This window comes from Sinocyclocheilus grahami, unplaced genomic scaffold, assembly GCF_001515645.1.
Source record: "Sinocyclocheilus grahami isolate Dianchi unplaced genomic scaffold, SAMN03320097.WGS_v1.1 scaffold528.1, whole genome shotgun sequence".
Lineage (NCBI taxonomy): Eukaryota > Metazoa > Chordata > Actinopteri > Cypriniformes > Cyprinidae > Sinocyclocheilus > Sinocyclocheilus grahami.
Genome location: NW_015505707.1, coordinates 535908 through 551189, shown reverse-complemented (window position 1 = coordinate 551189; position 15282 = coordinate 535908).

Genomic DNA, 15282 nt, shown 5'->3' with positions numbered 1-15282 from the left:
AAGAAATCATATAAACAATTGTTAAAAGTATAAGGAACACATATAATAAAAAAGTTAGTTTTGTACCAGATGTTGTTTTTGTTTTATCAGAAGGAACATGATATCAGCCAGGAAACTAATGTGATGCTAGTAAATCATGCAAACAAAAATTTCATTATAGGAACATCAACAAATTTCAAGAGTCTAAGAGTTTTATTTTAATTTTTTTTCTAAAAAGGAAGAAAAAAGTCGCACACGAAAGAGAAATCATGTCTGATCGAAACCGACTTGGTAATGCTCTAATCTGTGTTTTGTAGCCAAAAGGGGGCAGCAGATGATCTACATGCGCCATATGGAGTCTGTTATAGATCCTCATACTGAATTCATGAAGTAGAAATGGCAAGCAACACAGAAATGTTTCGCCATCTTTCAGTAAAATGAACAGAATGTGAATTCATCTGAAAGCGCATGCCTTCACAAAGAAAGCGCAGTACTGGAATCACTATAATAATTAATTATAAATAATAATAGCGTGACACCTTGTTTTAAGAAATGCACTTTTCCAGTTCAGAATGGTTCATGCTCAGAATAAACACGGGATGGGAAGCGTACATACAGAACAAGTCTGGCTGATTACGGGAACTGTAAATACTGCAGTCAACACGGCATCGTCAAGAGCCACGTTTGAGGCCAAATCCACTTTAACATCTATCATTTTCAGTAGATATCTGCCTGTGCTTTATGAAAGAACATCTGATGGACTCTTCAAAAGTTCTAATAAAAAACTAAATTATTGAATCATGTTTGAGATTCATTTGGAGGAGGACTGTGAAGCAGCAAATGTTGCAAATTCCCAAGATAAAGTTGCATTAGTCATATCAAACTGTGCAGAGTCACTCATAACAATAACAGAGAACAAGAGATCTTGTTCTGCTCCGGTTACGAGGCCTGATTCATTTGTTAAAATGTAAAGAGCTGCATTATGAGATGCGTGTTATTCACGTCTCATCTTCCTTGTTGTCTTTACTGAACGTGAAACACAAAACTAAATGCAAATCCTGATATCAGTCATACTAATGAAAACCCAGCCTCTGTACAAGTCATCCTGTTTATTACACAAACTATACCCGAGTCAGTCTTTTTATTTCAGCTCTGAAATGTATCTTATTGTAAACAAATATGATGCATTTCAGTTAAACTGACAATAAAGTGGCCTCTTGTGTGTTTAAATGTCAGAACATCTACGTAGATGGACTTTTAGTGAAGAACAAGAAAGATGTGTTCATAAAAACATGAACTCATCAATCTAATCGTGTTTGTAACTAAGTAATATAAAACAATTATAATCATTTTGGCTATATATTAAAATATACAAATATATTATGTAGCCTAAATACATCATATTAGATCAGTAATCAAATATATATATATACACACATACATACTGCAGTGCAGTGTCTGAATACAATTATCATAAACAATAATTTTGGCTCAGTATAGTCAGAAGATATAACGGTTGAATCTGAAAGCAAAGATCAATTCTAAGGAAAATAATATAACATGCACGCCAATCATAAATGATTTTCTAGCACGAAGGCACCGCAGGTCTTGGATGCGCAGGATCTCGGTCTTGTGTTTTACTGATTTGGAGTAATCTGATCTCTGAAAGTTGAGCAATCAATAGCGCTTGTAGTCGGCTATAAAATATATTGACAAGCGTCGCAGGGTTACAAATATCTGATCATGTTCGGACGAGCCATGGAGGAAGCACATGCTGAATAAAATATAATTCTCAAATACATCATATTAGATCAGTAATCAAATATATATATACACACATACATACTGCAGTGCAGTGTCTGAATACAATTATCATAAACAATAATTTTGGCTCAGTATAGTCAGAAGATATAACGGTTGAATCTGAAAGCAAAGATCAATTCTAAGGAAAATAATATAACATGCACGCCAATCATAAATGATTTTCTAGCACGAAGGCACCGCAGGTCTTGGATGCGCAGGATCTCGGTCTTGTGTTTTACTGATTTGGAGTAATCTGATCTCTGAAAGTTGAGCAATCAATAGCGCTTGTAGTCGGCTATAAAATATATTGACAAGCGTCGCAGGGTTACAAATATCTGATCATGTTCGGACGAGCCATGGAGGAAGCACATGCTGAATAAAATATAATTCTACACAAACAGTTTGATACACCTAGTTTCTTCCCTCAAATATTTCCTCTAAACTTAATTCAGTTATTATAATTAAAAACATTTCCACAAGGGAACTGGAAAATGTTTTAATACACGCTAAACGTGATATTTCAGGTGTCAAATGATATATATCAGACTGTCATCATTAATGGCAGCATATTGTTACTAGTATTTGGTTAACACTAATAATAAGCGTCAACCAAATGAAAGAGTATACAATTATCTTGAAAAAACAAAGGCCTGATGGTGCGCACGCACACACACACACACACACTCACTCACTCACTCACACACACTCACTCACTACTGTATTTTTGATCAGATAAATGTAGCCTTGGTGAGCAAAAAATTCAGTTTTTAAGAAAATTAAAAAAAATCTTACCAACTTTTGAACGGTTGAATACAGAAATATATTCATAAAATAATTATATCTAATTAAACATTGATTATTTTATCCAATATCTGTGTTATGTATCTTATGCTTATTGGAGTTATCATGCCATTAGCTTATACTTATCTAATAAAAAAAGTATTCTCAAATCAGTCTCTATTTACATTTACAGTATGCATTTGCATTTATGCACAATGCCAAAGTCATGCGTTTTTGAGTCCCAGTGACTTCATGAACTGATAAAATGTATATACTGAATGCATTATAAGTCTGTCAAATGGATCAATTGTGAATGTAAAATGCATTTGGCTCTTGCATATCATTGAAGGTGCACATTTATGCATTACCTGTGAACCAAACTCATGACTTGTGCATAAATGTAAATGTATGACCCATGACCTTGCTGCCTCTGTAGTGAATGGTGGACCTGCCAGTGACTGTAGCGGTTGTTGATTGGTGTCTATGTCTATTTTGGGCTCCATATGAAAGCTGGCATCAGAGATTTCAAACTCACACTGGCAAAGACTCAATTCAGACCGCAGATGGAGTTTCAAAGGGTTCGGAGGACTTCGGCTGTCTGGGTGGGGAGCAGGAAAAGGTTGGTAAGCCACAGTAAGTCGTGCCAGTCGTAATATCAGGACTGGGGTGTGTTTGACAGGCTGTCACTGCCGATACCACATAGATGTGGAAAGATTCAAGATTCAATAGACCACGGCTGTCTAGCGATTAGCGAACTCTCGAAAAATACACATCTCTACAGTCTTAGCCTTTTCATTTTTACATGCACACTAATGGCACAGATTTAGATGTCGTTTTCCCCACTGCCCGCAGGCAGTCTGTCCCCTACGGGCCCCCAGAGACGGGCCACCCCAGGGCACGCAGGATCAATAATCGCTTCCTGGGGCCCACAATCAATGCTGCCAAAACTACTGAGCAAACCCATCAGGAGCTCAATACACTGCAATGCATGATTTACTGAAGGCAATTTCATTTAAGAGGAAAAAAACTCAAACAAACAAACAAACAAAAAGTTTGTTTGTACACTAAATTCACTGGAAAAAAAAATTGCAAATTATCTTCAAAATTTCAACATATACTGTAAGTCATGTTAATAGGATATAATAACATAGATTTATATCATATTATTCAGTGAATAAAACGAGACGTTAAACTAAATTCTTATTATATACAAACATATCAAAGAGTATAAAGTGTTTGATAAAAAACATTTAATAATTTGGTTTTAATAATTTAGTAATTTTTCCCAAAATTTGATATAATCATCATAATAATACAGATTTCATATTATTCATTTAGTGAATAAAATGTGGCATTAAACAAAATTATGATTATATACAAATATAGCTAATTTTAATTGTTTGATAAAAACAGATAAAATCATCTGGATTAATGTCTAAATTTATTTATAAATGTGATATAATAATAATAACAACAATAATATAGGTTTACACTTAGTGAATAAAATGAAGCATTAAATCAAATTAAGGTTATATATAAACATAGCTGTTAGTATAAGGTGTATGAGGAAAACAAATAATAAAATAATTAGGTTTAATGTCTATTTTTAAAATAAATTTGATATAATAATAATAACAACAATAATATAGGTTTACACTTAGTGAATAAAATGAAGCATTAAATCAAATTAAGGTTATATATAAACATAGCTGTTAGTATAAGGTGTATGAGGAAAACAAATAATAAAATAATTAGGTTTAATGTCTATTTTTAAAATAAATTTGATATAATAATAATAATTGATATCATATTATTCACTGAATAAAATTAGACATCAATTCTATACACAGTATCTAGTGTTCGATAAAAACAGATACAAATAATAATAATAATAATAATGCATGTATTGCCCAAGATGAAAATTGCTCATAGGTTTTCTCTTTCATTGCTTAGAGGAATTAATGAAGGTCTCAGTTAAGTATTACATTTGTCTCAAATGTTCTCCTTAAATTCCTTTGCAAAAATAAAAACTAGTTAACTCATATTGAGATCGCTCACTTTTATTGCAAACCTCTCAACCACATAGAAATGTTCTAGAAAGCACTCAGAACAGCTTAGCAGAACATGTTCTACATTCTTCAACTATATCAATCTGTTTCTTCTTTCGCCCTCCCGTCCTGTCTGATCAATCGTCCTCTCTATAACCTCCTTTCATTCTGTCTGTTTGTCTCTGTCGTTTCTCTTCTGCACTGTACTGGAGGTTAGTTAAGGGAGAGAGAGGGGAAAATAACTCAGCTTTCGTGCTCTTTAATAATTAATGTGGCTGTATTGTGTGGATGCCGTTAACTGCTGCTTAAAAGTAATTAATTGATTTTCTGACATATCGTTTAGCAGCACAGCCAAGTGACAGAGCAAAGCACTTTGCCCTCACACACACACACACACACACACTCACACACACACACACACACACACACACACAGGTTTACATTTGTGAAAAGTGGGGACATCCCATAGGCGTAATGGTTTTTATACTGTACAGACCGTATATTCTATTGCCCTACACCAACCCTACCCCTAAACCTACCCCTCACAGGAGACTTTCTGCTATTTCAGATTTTCAATACACTCCATTCTGTGTGATTTATAAGCGTTTTGAAAAGTGGGGACATGGGGTAATGTCCTGAAAAGTCACCTTCTCCTTGTAATACCTGTCATACCTTTGTCATTATACACATTTATGTCCTCATTTGTCACAAAAACGCGTACACACACACACACACACACACGCACACATTACAACGTTATAGGGCATCATAAGTAACACTCACGACACAAAAGCTGTGTCAAAAATATGCTGCCTTTTAAGATAACTTGTTTTGGCAAAAGGTAGCTTCGCAAGAAGTATGGATGAAGCAATCCACTGTAAAAATTAATCCATTCATTCAAAGTTCAATATATAGTATATATCACTATGTATCACAAATACTCATTTATGTCATATATTAAAACAAATAATTGCAGAGCATTTATGATACATATGCACACACACAAATAAATTTAGTATATACAATATATGATAATATTATGTATTTAGGATGTGATATATACAGTACAGTGTATATATAAATATGAATTATTTTACTAAACAAATATCAATTTAATTAATTGGACAATTTTTGAAATCTCTAAACTGAAAGCATCAATGAAAGATGAAAATAACTATTTTACCCCATATTTGTGTGCTGTGTATATTTATTAGAGTTATATTGTTGCATCATTTGAATTTAATAAGTCAAACTCTGTTGGACTCCAGTGTGATTTGCCATGTGATTGCTATTTATGTGAAGTGAGTAGTGTGTTCTACTTACAAGGTTCCATGACGGTCAGAATGTTGCCTTACAAGGCCGCTGCCTATGTAGACAGCAGACAGGTCACTGTGTTTTGGAACAGGCATACCAAACACAAAGTACAGAGACTAACACAGGAGTATTTAACATTGTGATGCACTTACACTATAACACTATATGTGTGTGAGGATGTGGACAGGACAGGCACAGATGTCCTCTGCTCAGGGCCACACACACACACTGGCTTCATCCAGCTGTATTGACATTGCTGCCGTTCAGAGCGTTCCCGCTCGGTCTGACGTCACCGCAGTCGAAGGCGCTGCTTTTCCCATGGTCCTCTAGTCTGGTCCATGAGCACTACTGAGTTGATTCTTTGCCAGTGAACACCTGCCTCAGAACAGTTGTGTTTGCAGCGTAGCTTTAAGCTAAAGCGCTGTAAGTGCTCACAGAGGGGCTGTCTCTCCCCTTAAGAGGAAACAACAGCACATGGAACGATCCCGCTGTGAGTTTCAATCTACCTCCATCACGGCTCCCAGAGGCCTCGTATACTGTAATGAGAGGTCCGACTGCTGCACGTTCTAATGGGCTACACACAAGAAACTGTGCACAATCAACTATATTAATATCAAACAACTGAATGAAACATTTACAGTGGATCAAAGCAGAATTTAACAGATTTCAAATCGTATAAAGCCAACGTGACTGAATGTTTTCTGTATTAATGCACTAAATGTGCATGTAACTTTAAAACTAGTGCTGTCAAACGCATCCAAAATAAAAGTTTTTGTTTACATAATATACTGTATGTGTGTGTACTGTGTATATTTATTTTGTATATATAAATATACACACATACAGTATATATTTTGAAAGTATTTACATGTATATATTTATATTCATATAGTTTATATTATAAATAAATGTATACATAACATTTTTTCTTAAATATATACATGCGTGTATACACACATATATATTATGTAAACAAAAACTTCATCATGATTAATCGTTTCACAGCACTATTTAAAACATTTTTAAACCCTTCAAACTCTAAATGTTTAACATATAATAAATGCTCTAAACGTTTGTGCTATAGGCACGGATAATATTTCAACTCAGCTTGTTGAAAAGTGTGCTTTTAGAAAGATTAATCGTTTCACAGCACTATTTAAAACATTTTTAAACCCTTCAAACTCTAAATGTTTAACATATAATAAATGCTCTAAACGTTTGTGCTATAGGCATGGATAATATTTCAACTCAGCTTGTTGAAAAGTGTGCTTTTAGAAAGCAATATAACAGTGAAGGAAGGATCAGTGAGTCATTTTATTTGAGACAGTAAGAAAAGACCTAGCAACCAGTCAGAACACCCTAGCAACCACTTGCAAGAACACCTTAGGAACCACCCAAAACAATCCAGTAACCACCTAGCAACCACCAAGGACCACCCTAGTAACAACTGTGCAGAACACCTTAGCAACCACTCAGAATACCCTAGTAACTACCTAGCAACCACTTAGCCAGAACACCCTAGAAACCAGCCAAAACACTCAGGCATTCACCCAGAACACCCTAGTTATTACCTATCAACGACCAGGAACACATCGGCAACCACCTAGCAACCAGCCAGAACACTCTACCAAAAAAAACACTTAGCAACCACCAGAACACCCTAGCAACCAGTTAGAACACTCTAGGCACCATGTGGCCTGTGGCGTTTTAGTCGGGATCAGGACATGTCAGTGCACTTCGGCCTGGGCTTTAGGGTCACGAGTTAAAGTGAATTATTCAGAAGCCCCTTAGTTCAGGATTGGCATACGACAAGCACTTCCTCTGAAACACGCTGATTGATTTTCTGACACACGTGATGAGGGTGTGGCAGCAGAAAGTGCTAGAAGATAAAGAGAAAAACGCTGAATATTTCAGTCTTTTGACACTAAAGTGCAGATTTATGCTCTCAGTACAGACGTTTACTAGACTAGACAGCTTCAGCAGATATTAGCCGAGGAAAATCTCACACTAGATCACCAGGAGAGGCTTCAAACTTCACCTTGAAGCTCCTCTGAAGGCAGACGTTCAGACTCTGGCCTCTGGTGGTTTGGAGTGTCCAGTAAGAGTCTCGTGTATAGGTGTGCGTTCGGCCCGGTTTGGCCTGCAACTGCCTGGAGCGCTGTGTGTGGGAGGAGACGACTAGAGATCCGCCTCAGGCACTATTTAGTGCAGTTTGAATGGATGAGTAGATATAGTGCAGCTGAAGATGAAACACACACACACACACTATCGCACATAAATGTATCTGCTTGTTACGCTGACTTTCACATGTGTCAACGTTTGATAGCAACTTCTACAGCTGAGAATCTATTCATCTCATGCAACGAAAAATTCTTGTTAGCTGCAGATCATCTATTCTAAAGAAATTTCAAAGTTTCTGTCATACATAAATCTACAGTAACGTGATACATATATTCAGCTGGAATCAGTTATATGGAATGATTTCGGTAAAATATATTAATATTCCCTAAAATTATTCCAGAAATACATGTACATCCCAGCAATTTTGATGTTGAATAATTCTGAGGTACCCAGAACACCCTAGCAACCACTGAGTAACCACCCAGCAACCAGAGAACACCCTATCAACCAATCAGAACACCCTAATATGCACCCAGTAATAAGAAAAAAACACTAACAAAAACCACCCAGCAACCACCAGAACACCCTAGTAACGAGCTAGCAATCACCCAGAACACCATAATAAACACCTAGCAACCAGCAAGAACACCCTACCAACCATCCAGAACACCCTGTTAACCACCTAGCAACCACACAGAACATTTTAAAAAACACCTAGCAACAAGAAAGAACACTCTACCAAAAACCAACTAGCAAATACCAAAACACCCTAGCGACCACATAGCAACCACCAGAACACCTTTGCAACCACCGACCCAGAACACCCTAGCAACTACCTAGCAATCACCCAGAACACCCTAATAAACACCTAGCAACCAGAAAGAACACCCTACCAAAAAACACCCAGGAACCATCAGAACACCCTAGCAACCACCCAGAACATCCAAATAAACACCTAGCAACCAGAAAGAACACCCTACTAAAACGCACAGCAACCATCAGAACACCCTAGCAACTACCTAGCAACCACCCAGAACACCCTAATAAATACCTAGCAACCAGAAAGTACATCCTACCAAAAACCACATAGCAACCACCAGAACACCTTTGCAACCACTGACCCAGAACACCCTAGCAACCATCCAGAACATCCTAATAAACACCTAGCAACCAGAAAGAATACCCTAATAAAAACACACAGCAACCATCATAATACCCTAGCAACTACCTAGCAACCACCCAGAACACCCTAATAAACGCCTAGCAACCAGAAAGTACACCCTACCAAAACCACCCAGTGACCATCAGAACTCCCTAGCAACCACCCAGAACACCCTAATAAACACCTAGCAACCAGAAAGTACACCCTACCAAAAACACCCAGTAGAACACCCCAATAAACACTTAGCAACCATCAGAACACCCCAGCAACAACCCAGAACACCCTAATAAACACCTAGCAACCAGAAAGTACACCCTACCAAAAACACCCAGTAACCATCAGAACACCCTAGCAACCCCCCAGAACACCCTAATAAACACCTAGCAACCACCCAGTACACCCTACCAAAAACACCCAGTAGAACACCCCAATAAACACTTAGCAACCATCAGAACACCCTAGCAACCACCCAGAACACCCTAATAAACACCTAGCAACCACCCATAACACCCTAATAAACACCTAGCAACCACACAGAACACCCTAATAAACACCTAGCAACCACCCAGAACACCCTAATAAACACGTAGCAACCACCCAGAACACCCTAATAAACACGTAGCAACCAGCAAGAACACCCTACCAAAAACCACCAAACAACCACCAGAACACCTTTGCAATCTCCTTTCCTAGCAACCACACAGAACACCCTAATAAACACGTAGCAACCAGCAAGAACACCCTAATAAACACGTAGCAACCAGCAAGAACACCCTACCAAAAACCACCAAACAACCACCAGAACACCTTTGCAATCTCCTTTCCTAGCAACTACCTAGCAAACAGCCAGGTCACTTTAGCAATGACCTAGCAACCACACAACCCAAAAGTCTCGTTAGCCGCAGATCATCTATCATAAATACATTTCTGTCATGTATAAATCTACAGTAAAGTGATAAATCTGTTCAGTTGGAATCGGTTATACGGTATGATTTCAGAATAATGCCATTATTGGTCATTAATGATTATATTTGCCACAAAGCAACAGAGAAGATTAGATTAATTTATTTCCCCCAAAATTACCTTGATTAAGGGATTCCAGTAAAACACGTATATCCCAGCAATATTGATGTTCATAATTCTGAGGTTTCCAGTAAAACTACTCCAAAAATGGATTTCACATGCACACGCTGACATAATGTTTCAACAACAACAACAACAACAATATCTGAGAAGCGTGCCATGCAATGATGTTCAAATACAGCGTTATTAACCTTGAATTCAATCCAATCCACAGCCAGACGGTTCGGCTCGACCGACTGCTTTACGCTCAATGAGAAGCAAATATAACAACATTTACAAGACACTGCTGAAGTAAATATGCAAGGAAACTGAATTAACGGAGCTCCGTGGAGGAAGGTTTTGGACTAGACCTTCCAGCAGAGGGTATCTGTGACGAGCCGCTGCCTTTGGCGCAGGAACGTGAGGATGTGGCAGGACTGAGAGCCGGAGATGCTTAAGGAAATGAGAAGCTGGAGTTTGATAACAGAGACGGATGCTCAAAGACTGCTCACCATCCCATTACAGCCTGAAGAGAAACGAAAACACGCTTCTTAAGAGATGCTTCATATAGAAAATCTATACAATGTGTATTTTTAAATGACATATTATAAACTATAATTTTTATAGAACATTTTGGTTTATAATACACATTACATAATTTATATATTTTAAAAATGCAATATATTTGTAATAAAAGCAAAACATATTATATAATATAATATTATATTTAGGGCTGGGCAAGTTAAAGTGCACCTATTATGGATTTTTGAAAATTACTTTTCATGCAGTGTGTAACACAGCTTAAAGTGAATGAAAGCACCTGCAAAGTTTTAAATCCAAAAGTGCACCATATATAAAGTTATAGTCTCTCAAAAGAAAGAGTCGACTCTGAATCATTTAAAACGAATCCCAAGCCGTTTCATGTTGACGTCAACATGAAACATTAGCATATTGCCCGCCCACTTGTTGGTGTTTTCGCTTTGGTCTGAATGAAAATGCAAATGTATTCTTTGCCACTAGGTGCCGCTTTTGGAGCGGAAAAATAGCGGTTTCCCCGGTAACACAAAGCAGCGCTGCGCTCACAAACGCTGCTTTCTCAGACATTACAGGCGAGATGAAATGAAAATGAGACCAATCGGACTAATCGCCGCAGATTAGCGTCACGCAAAGGAGGGTTTTGGAAAAATTAATCGTTGAGCGAATCGTTTGGGAGTCGATGAGCAAATAATGTAAAAATACAATGAAAGTGTTTTTTTGACCTTGCATGCATGTCAACATGTTGTAACCAAAATATGAACCTTTCATAACCCATAATAGGGGCACTTTAATGCGTTATTATCACATTAACGCATTAATTAACGCCGACAATTATTTTATCGTGCATTAACAGTTTTTTTATTATTATGAAAGTCCGTTGCTCACTGGCTCTGAATACACATACAGACAAACCATGGGTCACAGGACACTTTGATTGGCCAATGCGTTCCTGAAATCAACAGATCTGTGACTGTCTACATTGCTCTACACGGCTAAATAGACACTTTCTATGCTTACACAGGTTAACCCTTTTTGTTATATTAGTTGTTCTTGTTGCTTTTGTGCAATAGCTGAATTACAATTTATATATTGTTTTTAGATATTTTATGTTTAGACATGTCTATTTTGTGGGAGTCCCGCGAATCATTTTCTTGTCTTGCATCCCGCGCACACACACGAGTCTCAACCCGCCTGCACTCGCCCATCAAGTGTTGTCCCGCGCCGCACTCTGTTGCGTTGGGTCCCGCGATCGTACAGGTCTTTACTCGGAAGGAGCCTGTTATAATGTTATGATCGAGGCTCTGGACTTTGAGCATAACTTTTTTCTCTAACAAACTAGACAAAACGTTAATGCCCTGGCAGTGGCTTTAGCTTTATATTTAATTTGATTACATTAATGTTTAAATTGAGATTTACAAGAAATAATGTAACTATGTAAAGGAAATACTGCTGTAAAAAAAGCATCTTATATGTTTAAAGTGTTTGCAAACAAATGTTATCGCACTTTTGTTCATATAGTAGTACTTTTAAAATAAAAGTGCGCAATACACTACTTTTGAATACATTATTGAATTTTGCACATCATGTGATTAATCGCGATTAATGGCAGAAAATCATGCGATTAAAATTTTTTATCGTTGCCCAGCATTATATTATATTATATATTTGTTGCCGATTTTGGGTTCAGTAAGAATAAAAATGAATACTTTTATTCATCAAGGATGCATTAAATTGTTCAAAAGTGGCAATGATGTTACAAAAGATTTCTATTTCAAATATATGTTGTTCTTTTGAACTTTCAATTCATCTGTGAATCCTGAAAATGTAAATCTATCACGTTTCCACAAAAATATTGGGCAGCACACAGTTTACAACATAATAATAATAATAATAATCAGCTAATAGTCAGAAATGTTTCTTGAGAGGCAAATCGGTATATTAGAATGATTTCTGACATTAAAAGCTGTGAAAAATGATAACAGACACTATTCACTAATGCTATGCTCACATTCTTACTCATAGTTGAGAAATGCATGTAACGATGTGACATCTGTCTCCATATGAATCATGCAGACACAACCTTAACTTAGGCGAGATGAAATGAAAATGAGACCAATCGGACTAATCGCCGCAGATTAGCGTCACGCAAAGGAGGGTTTTGGAAAAATTAATCGTTGAGCGAATCGTTTGGGAGTCGATGAGCAAATAATGTAAAAATACAATGAAAGTGTTTTTTTGACCTTGCATGCATGTCAACATGTTGTAACCAAAATATGAACCTTTCATAACCCATAATAGGGGCACTTTAATGCGTTATTATCACATTAACGCATTAATTAACGCCGACAATTATTTTATCGTGCATTAACAGTTTTTTTATTATTATGAAAGTCCGTTGCTCACTGGCTCTGAATACACATACAGACAAACCATGGGTCACAGGACACTTTGATTGGCCAATGCGTTCCTGAAATCAACAGATCTGTGACTGTCTACATTGCTCTACACGGCTAAATAGACACTTTCTATGCTTACACAGGTTAACCCTTTTTGTTATATTAGTTGTTCTTGTTGCTTTTGTGCAATAGCTGAATTACAATTTATATATTGTTTTTAGATATTTTATGTTTAGACATGTCTATTTTGTGGGAGTCCCGCGAATCATTTTCTTGTCTTGCATCCCGCGCACACACACGAGTCTCAACCCGCCTGCACTCGCCCATCAAGTGTTGTCCCGCGCCGCACTCTGTTGCGTTGGGTCCCGCGATCGTACAGGTCTTTACTCGGAAGGAGCCTGTTATAATGTTATGATCGAGGCTCTGGACTTTGAGCATAACTTTTTTCTCTAACAAACTAGACAAAACGTTAATGCCCTGGCAGTGGCTTTAGCTTTATATTTAATTTGATTACATTAATGTTTAAATTGAGATTTACAAGAAATAATGTAACTATGTAAAGGAAATACTGCTGTAAAAAAAGCATCTTATATGTTTAAAGTGTTTGCAAACAAATGTTATCGCACTTTTGTTCATATAGTAGTACTTTTAAAATAAAAGTGCGCAATACACTACTTTTGAATACATTATTGAATTTTGCACATCATGTGATTAATCGCGATTAATGGCAGAAAATCATGCGATTAAAATTTTTTATCGTTGCCCAGCATTATATTATATTATATATTTGTTGCCGATTTTGGGTTCAGTAAGAATAAAAATGAATACTTTTATTCATCAAGGATGCATTAAATTGTTCAAAAGTGGCAATGATGTTACAAAAGATTTCTATTTCAAATATATGTTGTTCTTTTGAACTTTCAATTCATCTGTGAATCCTGAAAATGTAAATCTATCACGTTTCCACAAAAATATTGGGCAGCACACAGTTTTCAACATAATAATAATAATAATAATCAGCTTATAGTCAGAAATGTTTCTTGAGAGGCAAATCAGTATATTAGAATGATTTCTGACATTAAAAGCTGTGAAAAATGATAACAGACACTATTCACTAATGCTATGCTCACATTCTTACTCATAGTTGAGAAATGCATGTAACGATGTGACATCTGTCTCCATATGAATCATGCAGACACAACCTTAACTTCAGCACAACACAGCCTCTAATTAAACCCGACTGATTTAGACTCAAAGCGCCACCATTCTTTCATTCATCAGCTGCACACGAGTGTTTTACTGCAGACGTTTCCTTGTTTACGCTCTTAAAACGTACTCTGAATCCAAGCTCAGAGACAGGCAGCCGTGTCACTCAGTGTTGTTGTGTTGTGGCGAGCCTGTGATTATATAGTGTGGACCACAGATCCACAGCCACAAACAAAACAGCTTTGTGTGAGCAGACGGGCGATGGACCAGCGCTGGCGGTTAATGCTGGATGAGCTGTGGTCAGCGGAGGCAGATGGGCTCTTTAGACAGAGACCTCAAACACTCACTGGCCACCAGCAGCACTCAAACACACACGACACTGAACAGAAGTGACCGATTCATTAAACACACAGAGTTCCTGTTAACCTGACTGAATGGGAATATAAAACATATTTAGCTCAAATTCAACAGCTGAACAACTCACTAAACTTTGCATTTTTGAAGGGGCAGTGGCTAATTGTAATCTGTGTAATCATGGGATGGATTGAATGAATGGTAGACTAGCAATTAATTCGTGATTAGATTTTCATGCAACAAAAGATAAACTATACGCAACAACAAAAAAAATTAAAAAAAAAAATTTATTACATTGTATATATATATATATATAGAGAGAGAGAGGTTTTTTGCATCTTGAGAACGCATTTATTTGATTAAAAATACAGTAATATTATTGCAATATAAAATAGCTATTTTTATGTTAATTTATGTCAAATGTGACAAAAAATATTTCTGTGATGCGCAGCTGTATTTTCAGCATCATTACTCCAGTCTTCAGTGTCACATGATCTTCAGAAATCAGTATAATATGCTG